Here is a 12,836-nt window from a genome sequence, read left to right as displayed (position 1 = left end):
CCTGCACAGAGAGACTGCATACCCAGGGGGCCAGAAGCCAAGCGGGGCCCACTTAGAAAGACGCACTGCACAGTGCTGTTTCTATCGAACATCCCTCCTGGACTGGGGGCTTTTCTTTGGCCCAGAGCAGACTGTGTATAACAGGACCAGGATGGTGGCCCTCACAATGGCAGCGGCCCCTACTAGTAAAAGAAACTGCATCTTCATAGTGTTTCAGGCCTCGTTTAGTTTTCAGCTCTCTGAGGCCTGCACAACCATCAGTCACATGGTGCAGGGGAGGCAGGCGGGTGATACACTAACCACGTGCAGGTGAGACTTCTGAGACTCTCATGGACTGCTGGGAGAGCAAACCCATCAGTCTTGGAGGAAGCAAGCATGGTGGAACTTCGTCTCATATGATTTGGACATCTTATCAGCAGAGGGCAGTCCCTGGAGACAGATACCAATGTTCAGTCAAGTGGAGGGACAGCCAAAAAGAATGACTCTCAATGACACGGACTGACACAGCGGCCACGACAATGAGCCCAAACCTAACAATCGCGAGGATGGTGTAGGAACTACCAGGCAGTATTCCCGTCACTGAGAGTCGAAACCTAACAGCAACAAGTGAGAAAACGGGGGTCCAGAGAGGTTAAGTAACTTGTCCAGAGTCGCACAGCTCGCAAGTGGCAGAACCAGGCCCTGAACCGCAGCTACCACGGCTCCCTGGACTCTCGAGTTCCTCTAGGCATCTTCACAGCGGCAGCCTCTGGGCACGGGGGGCTGCGGCCAGGTACCCTGGACTCCACCTGAGACCTACAGCAATGAAAGGACTCACAGAGATAAAGAAGCAAGTGGAGAAGGGAAAGGAAGTTGTTACCATATCGCGCTGATGATTCTAAGAAATGCCTTTCTTCATTTTCTAGTATCTTTGCTCTCAGGGTGTGTCTCTCCATCGATGGAGCAATCCCCTTCAATCGCTGCGGTCCAGGGTCTCGCCTCCTCATTTCTCTGACAACGAACGGCACGCAGGCCCCAGCTGATAGTCTCTGGGAGGGGGCTGACTGTGGGGTGTCTACACCCCTCGCCCGGCCTCGTTCCTAAACCAAGGGCACCATGAAGAAATGGCAAGAGACTCAAGACAGAGCATGCCGTTTCTTCTGGGCCCCTTGAATCCCAGGAAAGGGGCAATGGTCACCCCAACACTCCCCGCACTGATCAAACAGCTCTGAACTCGCGCGAGCCTCTGCTTGTCACCGTCAGGCTACCTGACCAGGCTAGCTGGGCCCACCTGGCAGCACCCAGGTCTCTGATCATCTCCACCAGCCAGCGGCCCTCTTGTCTCGACAGTGCCCAGGCCGAGAGGAGGGAGGCAGTGGAATCTATGACCTCGCCAAAGGGCTGCCCTTTCCAAAGCGCCCGGTCATCCCGCAGCTGTGCTTGCTTCCAGCCTGCTGGTGGAGATTTCCACCAGTGCCACTATTTTTTCCAAAGAACGTGCTCCCACCGAATTCACCTGCCATTGGGGTTATGTCAGATCCCGGCAGCTTTACCGGCACGGTGTTGCCCTCGCCAATGTCTGTAAGGTGCTCCAGGAGCAGGAAGATGGACTATTATTAGTTACGCATATTTCGTTGTTGCTGGGAACACACACGGCAAAGCCACGTCCACTTGTCCTACATGTGCCATTGGTGGCCGGGGTCATGCTCTTTGAGTTGTCCTTTGGGGGGTTGCTCCTGCCTCACTAACACTGCCCCTCAACTAGCTTCCTATTTAATCTTGCCTGTTGCTGCTGTCGGTTTTACCCCACAGAGGACGCTCTCTGAAAGAGCGCCAATGCTCACGGCAGGCAGGCCTTCTTGACGTCCTCTGCAGAACCATTTGGGGTTTGGTTTAGAGAAGGTGTGCAGCGTCAGGACTGTCTCAGAGCAGTGGTTCCGGGGCTTCATCCAGCCTCCATAGCTCCAGAGCATCTGGTTTCCGTAAGAATCTGATCTTCTGTGATATGTTTTCTCCCTTTCAAGCAGGATTCGTCCTCAGTCTTTGGTCAGACGGGCCAGGCGTGGTGGCCGGGTACTATCCAGTTTTTCCTGGTCTCTTGGCACAGGCGGCAGTCGTTCATGAAGGCCCTTAGCTGCCCATTCAATCTCCTCCTCCAATTCCTGACTCTCCGTCCTTGGCTGCTCCAAGACAAGGAGCCATTAGACCTTGACTTCATATCCACGTATGGAAGTCCTGCACACGGTTACTGGGGATCTGATGTTCCCTGTGGGGTCAGGCCCTGAAAACCCAGAGGTACTAATAGATCTAAAGTGTGACTGATGTCACCCAGGAGACAAAAGCCAGTAAGTGGCAGGAAGAACCGCCATTCTCTCCAGGGGGTCTGCATCCTTGCATCTATGTCAGCAGCAAACGAGCTGAGTCTAGACCGGGTGTCCTCACCTCAGACCTGTGGACATTTGAAATTGAATCGAATCATTCTTCTGTCCTACATATTGGAGGATGTTTAAGAGGACCCCATGACCTCTACCCACTAGATGCCAGTAGCACCCTCCCAACCTCCCCATCCCCTCCATGATACCCCAAACTTGATTCCATTTGATATGCAGAAAAACATGAATTCGGATCCAAACCTCAGGTCATACACAAAAACGAACTCAAATGTAGAAAGACCTACACGTGAAAGCTAAAAATCCAATCAAAATTCCCAGAAGATACAATCGTCAAAACTGAGGGGCCTAACTTAACAACATAAACATGCTGCTAAACAAAACTACAAATGTATAAGCAGCAGGGGTGACTTAGATAGCTGGGACCAAGGGGGCCTGAAGAAGTCTGTGGGAAAACTCGACTATCTTTTCATTTTGCCATGACCTTTTGGAAGTTACTTCCTACTTGCGATCATCAAACGATTTTCGAGAGTGAAAAGAGAGGCCAGAGACTGGGTAAGAACTCTTGGGCAACAGCGTTATCAGATAAAGGCTCATTTCTAGAATATACAGCAAACCGCAAGAATTCCACCAGGGGCTGACAAACAATGCGACCCAAAAGTGGGCAAAAGACAGGAGCTGATACTTCACCCAGAGGGCATCCAGGTGGCCCCAAAACACATACGAAGATGCTCACAATTAGCTATTACAAAAATGAGACACAAATCAAAAAACGCTCAGGTGCCATCGCAACACTGCAAAACGGAATCCAGAAAACAGCACATACCGGTGAGGCTACGGGAGGGATGGAGCTCTACATTTTTTTTTTTTAGAATGTTGATGGTACAGTCAGCCCTGTGATGCTCTCAATAAGGGCTGCTCTCTCCACCCCTTTTGTCTAGGAGGAGGGTATCAGCAGAGTCTTGCTTCATCAGACTCCGCCTTCTTAGTCCTCCAGTGGATCTCTAAATTTAATACTGCTGGCAGAAGGGTAAAATGGTAAAGATTAAGAAATGCAGCCTTCAGTACGGATTACAACTCTACAGAAAGAAAGCACCATCACACACACACACACACACCCCACCCCCGCTGGACCCATCATGAGAAGAGATGGGCGTCGTCAAGGATTTCACTTGCTGGGTGCACAGCCCATGCCCACGGAGGCAGCAGTCATGAAATCAGAAGGCGGAATGCACAAGACCTCTTTAAAAGTGTTGAAGAGCAACGATGTATAAATTACCAAGGGCACATGAAGGAGGGGGGAAAAGGGGAGGGAGGGGAAAAAAAAAAAGAGGACCTGATGCAAGGGGCTTAAGTGGAGAGCAAATGCCTTGAGAATGATTGGGGCAGGGAATGTATGGATGTGCTTTATACAATTGACGTATGTATATGTATGGATTGTGGTAAGAGTTGTATGAATCCCTAATAAAATGTAAAAGAAGAGAAAAAAATGATTAGGGCAAAGACTGTACAGATGTGCTTTATACAATTGATGTATGTATATGTATGAACTGTGAAAAGAATTGTATGAGCCCCAATAAATTGTTAAAAAAAAAAAAGTGTTGAAGAGCAAGGCGGCCACTTTGAGGACTAGGGTGCGCCTGACCCCAGTCCTGGTATTTTCAACTGCCCTATCGGCATGTGAAAGTTGGACACTGAGTAAGGAAGACCGAAGAAGAATCCATGCATTTGAATAGATGGTGCTGGAGAAGACTATTGAGAGTGCCATGCCCAAAGAACAAATGTGTCTGGGGAGTACAGCAAGCATGCTCCTGTGTTAGTCTGTGTTGACTTGAGAAACAGATTCAGACACTCGTGTGTGTAAGAGAGAACTTTATATCAGCGTACTTGTACATTCAGAAAACACCCCAGCCCAGTCCAGATCAAGTCCATATGTTTGATATTAGCCCATGTGTCCTATACCAATCTATAAATTCTTCCTCAGACTCACGCAACATATGCAATGACGCCGAACGCAGGAAGATCACAGGCCAGTGGGTGAGAAGTCTTGTGGATCCAGTGGTAGTGGAAGCATCTCAGCACTAGCAGGGGTCTCCACGTGGCTCCTTCAGCTCCAGGGCTGTAGCGCAGCTCCATGTGTCTTGTCAGCAAGAATATCTCACAGGGAGTATCTGTGTACCACCTCCAGCTAGCTCCTTATCTCCTTAGTGCCCCAAATGAAGACATCAAGCTACGACCTTGATTGACTTGACAGGCTAAACTCCACCCTTTCACTTTTTTTTTCAATCACTTTATTGGGGGCTCATATAACTCTTAACCTAATCCATACATACACCCATTGTGTCAGGTACATTTGTACATCTGTTGCCATCATCATTCTCAAAACATTTGCTTTCTACTTGAGCCCTTGGTATCAGTTCATTTTTCCCCTTCCTCCATTCTCCCCCATCCTTCATGAACCCTTGATAATTTATAAATTATTGTTTTGTCATATCTCACACTGTCCTTTTGTCTCCCTTCACCCACTTTTCTGTTGTCCATCCCCCAGGTTATATGTAGATCCTTGTAATCGATTCCCCTTTCCACCCCACCCTCCACCCTTTCACTCAATAGTCTCAAGCTGACAGCAGGTTATGTAACTGCCACGGTTCCTTAGAAGCAAGGATGGCGAAACTCTGTCTCACGTACTTTGGGCATGTTATCAGGAGAGACCAGTCCCTGGAGAAGGACATCATGCTGGGTAGAGTGGAGAGGCAACAAAAACGCCCTCCAGGAGATGGACTGACACAGTGGCTGCAACAGTGGCCTTGAACATAAGGACGATTGTAAGGAGGGTGTGAAACCTGGCAGTGGTTCATTCTGTGACATCACAGGGTGGCTATGAGTCAGAACCAGCCCCGCGGCACCGAAATACCAAGCTTTGGAAAATGGAACGGCACTTCCTCAGAAAGCTAGAAACAGAAGGGGGCTTCAAAAAAAAAAAATCAGTAAAAATTGCCGTGTCGTTTGATTGCATTTTGAAGTCCCCTTATAGAAATACTTCAAGGTGGAGGGAGGGTGGGGTGGAAAGGGGGAACTGATTGCAAGGATCTGCATATAACCTCCTCCCTGGGGGACGGACAACAGAAAAGTGGGTGAGGGGAGATGTCGGGCACTGTAAGATATGACAGAATAATAATTTATAAATTGTCTAGGGTTCATGAGGGAGAGCAGGGAGGGATGGGGAAAAATGAAAAACAAGGAGCTGATTCCAAGAGCCCAAACGGAAAGCAAATGTTTTGAGAATGATGAGGGCAACGAATGTACAAATGTGCTTGACATAATGGATGGATGGATGGATTGTGCTAAGAGTTGTATGAGCCCCCAATGAAATTATTAAAAAATAAAAATGCAAGCCAATGGGGAAAAAATAAAATACTTTATGATCCAGCAGTCCCACTCCCAAGAGCGGTGCCACAAACAGATGGTTTCTATCTGTTCTGGTGACTAGTTAGTTCTGCAATGAACACAGGTCCAGTGTATGTGTCTAAGTGGCCATCACAGATGAACAGATACAACAAATTGCAGTAGGTACATATAATAACACAACGAAATCATCAAGAATAATGAGTCCACAAGACATCTGGTAAGGGGGATGAATCTGGACGACATGCAGCCGGTTAAACAAGTCCGTCACCAAAGCACCAATGCTGGACAGCGCCACTTCTGTGAGCAGTGGAGAACAGGTCTCCACCCACAGGATGGCGACCCCAGAGTGATTCTCGGCATGCTGCTGCTGCTGCTGGGTGCCCATCGCAACCCTACAGGACAGAAGTGCCCGATGGCTGCGTCTTTCTGAGCGACTACCAGGTGTTGCCTCCCAAGGAGCTGCTGGTGGGCTCAGACAGCTGACCTCTCCGGTACCGCCTCAGAGCTTAACCACGGTGCAGCAGGCCTCCTTCAGTTCTCGGTGTTATTTATAAAAATACACCGTTAAGAAACTGCGACCAAAATTACATGACAATGTAGGGACAGAGCAAAGACTGGAAGTGGTTTAGTCACTGGTTCTTTCCAGAAGTTGGAAAGAGTCGTGTTGAAAGGCTGTTTGGTGCCTAGAGGACCCAAGCCCTGCAGGGCCAAGTCCCAGCCTCTCTGTGCCACCTTCAGACCCTTCCTTGCTGCTCTCTGAGCTCCGGATACACGGGCCTTCCTTTGGAGCCTGCCCAGAAGGGAAAGCACATTGCCCAGCCACCTGTGGCCTTGTGACTATGCTCTGACCAAGGGATGTGCATTTGCCTGCCTCGTACATGGACACCAAAGTGCTACACAGATGAGGAGGGGGGCCTAGAACAGCAGCAGCATGCTGCACCTGGAGTAGAAGACACCAGATGGGAAGACCCTGACCTAGCAATCTCAAGGTCAGCACTGCCATGCCAGTTAGGGTTTCTACATGAGAAACTCGTTCTATTTTAAGTCACTGTATTTGGAGTCTTGGCCACATGTGAGGGGGCTGCTAACCAACCCCCCCCCCCAAAAAAAAAAACAAACCAGAATTGCACCAGGCCGGGCAGAGCTTTTGTAGTATGTATTTTTCCCACATTGAACAACTCGCTCTGAGCTAGTGCACCCAGTGGCATCACCTCGGAAGGTTGTCTCTGGTCACAGTAAATTTCTTCATAAAAGCAGTTTCACAGGAATCTCGGTTTTTTTTTGTTTTTTGTTTTTTTTAGTAAAATCCTTTTATTCATGTTTCAAAATGTAAACTAAGAGTCCATGACAACTTCACACCCAGGAAATGGTGCTCTAGGCCAGGGGTCCTCAAACTTGTTACACAAGGGCCAGTTCACTGTCCCTCAGACCCACTGGAGGGCCGGGCTATAGTTTCAAAAAAAACTATGAACAGATTCCTATGCACACGGCACGTATCTAATTTTGAAGTAAAAATACAAATGAGGCAAAAACACCCAGCGGGGTGGGCTGGACAGATGTCCTCAGTGGGCCGCAGTTTGAGGACGCCTGCTCAAGGCTGAGCTCCAGTCCCTCCCAGCAGAGGTGTCCATGGTCATGAGGGCTGGGAATCTCGTTTTTTGTGATGGCCTATTTAAGAGAACAGTGTGCAACTGTGAAATTGTGTTTCCAGCTTGGGGAAAAATACCGCAGAAACTATTGTGATGTGGAACACAGCTCACAAGGACAGCACTACAGGAAAAACTCAAGTGCACGAGCGGTTTTCTCGCTTCAAAAAAGGTGAAATGTCGATTGATGACAAACCGTGTTCTGGATACCCATCAACTTCCTGAATGGACAAAAATGTCGACTCATAATGAACCTGTAGTTTGCTCCACCAGGTCAGGCTGTTAATCAAGCTTTCTAAGTAAAAGGTTCTGAAAAGATTGCAAAACAGTGTGTGACAAAAAAGGCCTGACTTGTGGCACACGGGAGACTGGTTTTGTCACCAATGACAAGGCACCTGCTCAGGCAGCCATCTCAGTGTGCCCATTTTTGGCAAAAACCAGCATGCCTCTCTGGCCCCACGTACCAGACCCACCTGACCTTGCTCTATGCGGCTTCTTTTTGCTTCCATGAAGGAAGGGGGGCATGAAAAGACAGTGATTTGAGAACGTAGAAGAGGCAAAGAAAACAAACAAGGGAAGTGCTGTCAGCCATCCAAACAGATAAATTTGAAAAACGCAGACAAATGGATTAAGTGTTGTGGCGAGTACTTTGAAAGTGATATAGCTGTTTTGTAAAAAAAAAAATTTTTTTTAATTAAGTAGATAGCTTTGAAAAAAAATTCTGGTTTGGGGGGGCACCCCCCTCGCATACAGCCAAATGGCTATCTTTGCTTTGCAAACAGATCAAGGCCCTGGCTGCACTCACTGAGCATCACGGGGCTCCCCTGCACAGCTCGGTAATGACTTTCCATTCATTCCTCCCTCCCTTGGTCCCCCAAGATGGAAAGCTGAGGACAGGGGCGCCCCTGGATTTCCAGCACTGGGCACAGTGCGTCCATCCTCAGGAGCCCCTCAGAGACTAGTGGCTGAAGAGTCAGTCTGGAGATGCACGGGGTTAAGGCCCCGACTTAGACGCATCACAGGGAAGAGTCAGTCCAGGACTAGACGCATCACAGGGAAGAGTCAGTCCAGGAGATGCACGGGGTTAAGGCCCCGACTTAGACGCATCACAGGGAAGAGTCAGTCCAGGAGATGCACGGGGTTAAGGCCCCGACTTAGACGCATCACAGGTACTGACCCTCCGAGGGCCTCTCTCCAACAAGGGCACCCAAGGGGGTCTGAGGTGCACCACCCCAACCACCACCCACTCACGAATGTCTCACCTTTCCCAGTAGGCCAGAGGGTGCAGACGTTCAAAAGACAGTCTAGGACAGACTGCTTCAGGAGGGACCATTATTAGCAATTTACTTAATGAGCCTCCAGTTTCCATTTCATCTTCAAGCAATTACCTGTTCATTAAAAAAAAAAACAAAAACCGGCTGGACCCAAGATGTGCTGGTAAGCGACAACAAAAGTCAGAATGTGTTTCCAAAGGCCTCGTCCTTGTTTCCGAAAACAAAAGACTGCCTGTTTAGGAAACGTGTAGAGGAGAGACAGGAAGTGAAACACCTGAGGCTGTCACGAAGAAATGAGCTCTCACGATGGGTACCTAGCCAAGATCCTCCTTCTCTCGTACATGCCTTTCTGCAGCCCCCTATACACATCTTCTATGACACCAGGCACATGAGCCCCGCGGGGGCAGGGTGAAGCATCAGTTGCCAACCAAGAGACAGGCAGTTTAAACCCACCAGTTGCGCCTCAGGAGGAAGATGAGGTGGCTGCTTCTGTCACAATCAAAGCCTTGGAAATGGAAAGCCTTGGGCGGTTCTACTCTGTGCCACAGGCTCACCACGAGCGCAGACTTGACTGCCTGGCAGTGATTCTAACGTAGAGAACAGAATGAGTAATAGAGAAACAGGGGACAAATCCCATTTAGAAAATCCCACCACTGTCAAGTTTTTAGTAGCAGAATACCTGGAACTTCCCAAATTCAGATAGGTCCAAGATATGTTTGTTTGTATGTATGCATGCATGCATTTATGTATGTGTGTATGTATGTATGTTGTTCAGCCCAGGCCCAGAGATTTATTTCCCTGTGTGCACTAAGGTATTTAGGGCACGGTGGTCTTTCAGTGGTTGAATTCCAATCTTCGATGTGGGCGACCCAAGATGGATTCCCAGTCATTGTACTTCATATGCAGATCACTCCTATGTCATGGGGGGGCTTGTGTGTTGCAATGACGCTGGGTGGGCTTCAGTGGAGCTTCTGGACCAAGACAGGCTAGGAAGGAAGCTGGTGATCTACTTTCAAAAGATCAGCCCATGAAACCCCTCCAGACCACAGAGGTGCAAGCTGAACTGGAGAGCAAAATATTTAAACAACAAGGTATCTACTCCTAAACCCCCAATAAAACAGCAAAATATGTAAGCAACAAGGTATCTACTCCTAAATCCCCAATAAAAGCCTGGGACCACACATCCCCATGCTTCAGCCCAATTTCTGAGCTGACACCCTAAACCTGCCCAACTAGTCCTTCAGCATCCCTCTCCCAGGTCCAGGAGCCCTAAGGAAGGCTCATAGGACAGGATGCAACAACCTAATGGGCTTTGGCTCCCCACTCCGCACTCCCCCTCATTCACATTGACATGATTTTTTGTTCTGGGTCTTTGATGCCTGATACCTGATCCCATCGACACCTCGTGACCACACAGTTTGGTGTGCTTCTTCCATGAGGGCTTTGTTGCTTCTCAGCTAGATGGCAGCTTGTTTGTCTTCAATCCTTTAAAACTCCAGATGCTATATCTTTTGATAGCTGGGCGCCATTAGCTTTCTTCACATTTGCTTATGCACCCATTTTGTCTTCAGCGATCATTTTGGGAAGGTGAGCATCACAGAATGCCAGGTTATTAGAATAAAGTGTTCTTGCGTTGAGGGAGTACTTGAGTAGAGGCCCACTGTCTGTCTGTTACCTTGATACTTGACATAAATATGTACATAGATCTATGTACATAACATATATACTCAAATATAAGCCAACCTGAGTATAAGCCGAGGTACCTAATTATTACCTGGGAAACCAGAAAAACTGATTGACTCGAGTATAAGCCTAGGGTGGAAAATGCAGAAGCTATTGGTGAGTTTCAGTAATCAAAACAAATGAAAATAAAATTACTAAAAATTGAGACATCAGTGGGGTAATGTATTTAAATATTTATTTGAAATAAAAAACATAAAAGGACAACCATTTAACATTAATTAACCAGCACAGTAAGCAGAAAATAGAATCAACAAAAACAATAAGGTATCGACAATGATACCTTAAGAGCACTATTCCCTGAGCTCAATCAGCAACCGAGCTAAAATGTAAAGAGTTAACATCCTTCAAAACTGGAGTTTCAGCTGGTGTGAGGTCATCATAGACGCTGTCCTCACTGAGATTGCTGTCCTCACCATCACTGCTGTCATTTTCATACACAGTGCAGTCTTCACTGCCATCCATAGCATTACTAATACTACATTTCTGGAAGGCACGTTGCACGATGTCTTCTGGAATGTCTTCCATGCATCTCGAACCCACCTTGCTATCAACTCTATGTCAGACTTCATGAGATTTCCTCTTTTTGTGAGTTGGCCTTGACCAGATGACATCCATTCATGCCACATCCTTCCCACATGGTCTTTAAAAGGCTTATTCAAAGATACACGTCATAGGATGGCTCTGATTGGTTAGATGTGAGTAAACAAACATTCAAAGCCCTACAGTGTCAGTGGGGAGATGTTACACCTTGCTGGAGTACCACTGACCCGTGTACAAGCCGAACCCCAGTTTTTCAGCACATTGTTTGTGCTGAAAAACTCAGCTTATACACAAGTATATATGGTATACATTTACTTATGTACATGCCTGTATTTAGACCTCTATAAATGCCTTTTGCCTCCTAGCTCTTTCCTCTATTTCCTTTTACTTTCCTCTTGTTCCACTATCACGTTTGGCTTTCATTCTGGTTTCAGTAAATCTTCTGTTACATTGCCCTTGATCAAGCCCTACCAGGCCCTCACAGAAGGATCACAAGGAAGAGACGAGCCAGTCAGGGTGCAGTGTAGCACCGATGAACCATACAACTGTCCTCTAGTTCTTTAATGCTCCCTCCCCCCACTATCATGATCTCTATTCTACCTTACAAATTGGGCTAGACCAGAGCATGTAAATGGGTACAGATAAGAGCTGGAAACACAGGGAATCCAGGACAGATAAACCCCTCAGGGCCAATAATGAGAGTAGTGATACCAGGAGGGGAAGGGGTAGGTGGGGGGAGAAAGGGGGAACCGATCATAATGATCTACATATAACCCCCTCCCTTGGGGATGGGCAACAGAAAAGTGGGTAAAGGGAGACATCAGCCAGTATAAGACATGAAAAAATAATAATTTATAAATTATCAAAGGTTTGGGAGGGAAGAAGGATGGGTGGGGAGGAGGAAAGGGGGAAATGAGGAACTGATACCAAGGGCGCAAGTCCAAAAATGCTTTGAAAATGATGCTGGCAACAGATGTAAAAATGTGCTTGATATAATGGATGCCTAGCTGTACGGTGCTAAGAGCTGTATGAGCCCCCGATAAAATGATTTTAACAAAATAATAATAACCTAATGGTCTCAGATGCCTGAAGTGGGCGCCAAATATCGGGGCTCAGCAGTCCAGCTGGGCTCCATCCTGAGTTTGCCCAGATCTGCAAACGCCCAGAGGGAGCAAAACCGAAAGAGCAGCAGCCTGGCAACGTCCATCAGTTCAGTCTCAGGGCCACCCCTGCATTACAGAGTAGAACTGCCCCATGGGGTTTCCTGGGCTGTAACCATAACGAAAGTGGACTGCCAAGCCTTTCTTCCGCAGTGCCACTGGCTTCAAACTGCCAACTTTTCTTCAAATAGTAGTAAAACACAAACCAATTGCGTCGCTGGGGGGGTGGGGGGGGTTGTTGGTCCTTCCAGAGAGTGCACTGAGATGATCCCCACCCCACTGTCCACCCTACCCCCCTTCCATCACCACAGACGGTGGGCGTCCATGATCACCTTCTCCAGCGCAGACACTGCTTAGCATCCTCTGCACACCAACTCTTGGCACATGAGGAAACTGAGGCTCCCAGACATTAATTCACCGGTCCCACAGCATGCTGGGAGAGAGCACAACTACTTTTCAAAGCCAGGCCCCTGACCTCCACAGACCTCCTTGGCTGTCTGCTGAGCTGCAACCTCTCCTGTCCAATCACTCTCATTCCTTTAGTGGCCCAGGTCTGTCTGGTCCTCCCCTGACATCCTCCACGAACAAGACAGTTGGATGGATGCAGGGTGAGCCCTCTCTCCAACTGCTCCACCATCGGTATCCAGGTCAATCAAAGATAGGCTGACTCTGGCCCCAACTCGGGGTGTGAAAGGG

At 48.1% G+C, this 12,836-nt stretch overlaps 1 protein-coding gene and 1 non-coding gene across 3 annotated transcripts in view; both read right to left on the bottom strand.

Annotated features, from left to right (window-relative positions):
- Nucleotides 1-12,836, bottom strand: part of ABCC1 (ATP binding cassette subfamily C member 1 (ABCC1 blood group)) — a 154,153-nt gene that overhangs the window by 127,016 nt on the left and 14,301 nt on the right. The gene's annotated exons all lie outside the window — the stretch shown is intronic.
- On the bottom strand, nucleotides 3,241-3,367 carry LOC142423670 (small Cajal body-specific RNA 4). The gene has a single exon (XR_012779275.1).

Source organism: Tenrec ecaudatus, chromosome 12 (assembly GCF_050624435.1).
Source record: "Tenrec ecaudatus isolate mTenEca1 chromosome 12, mTenEca1.hap1, whole genome shotgun sequence".
NCBI lineage: Eukaryota > Metazoa > Chordata > Mammalia > Afrosoricida > Tenrecidae > Tenrec > Tenrec ecaudatus.
This window is presented reverse-complemented; position numbering and strand designations above follow the sequence as displayed.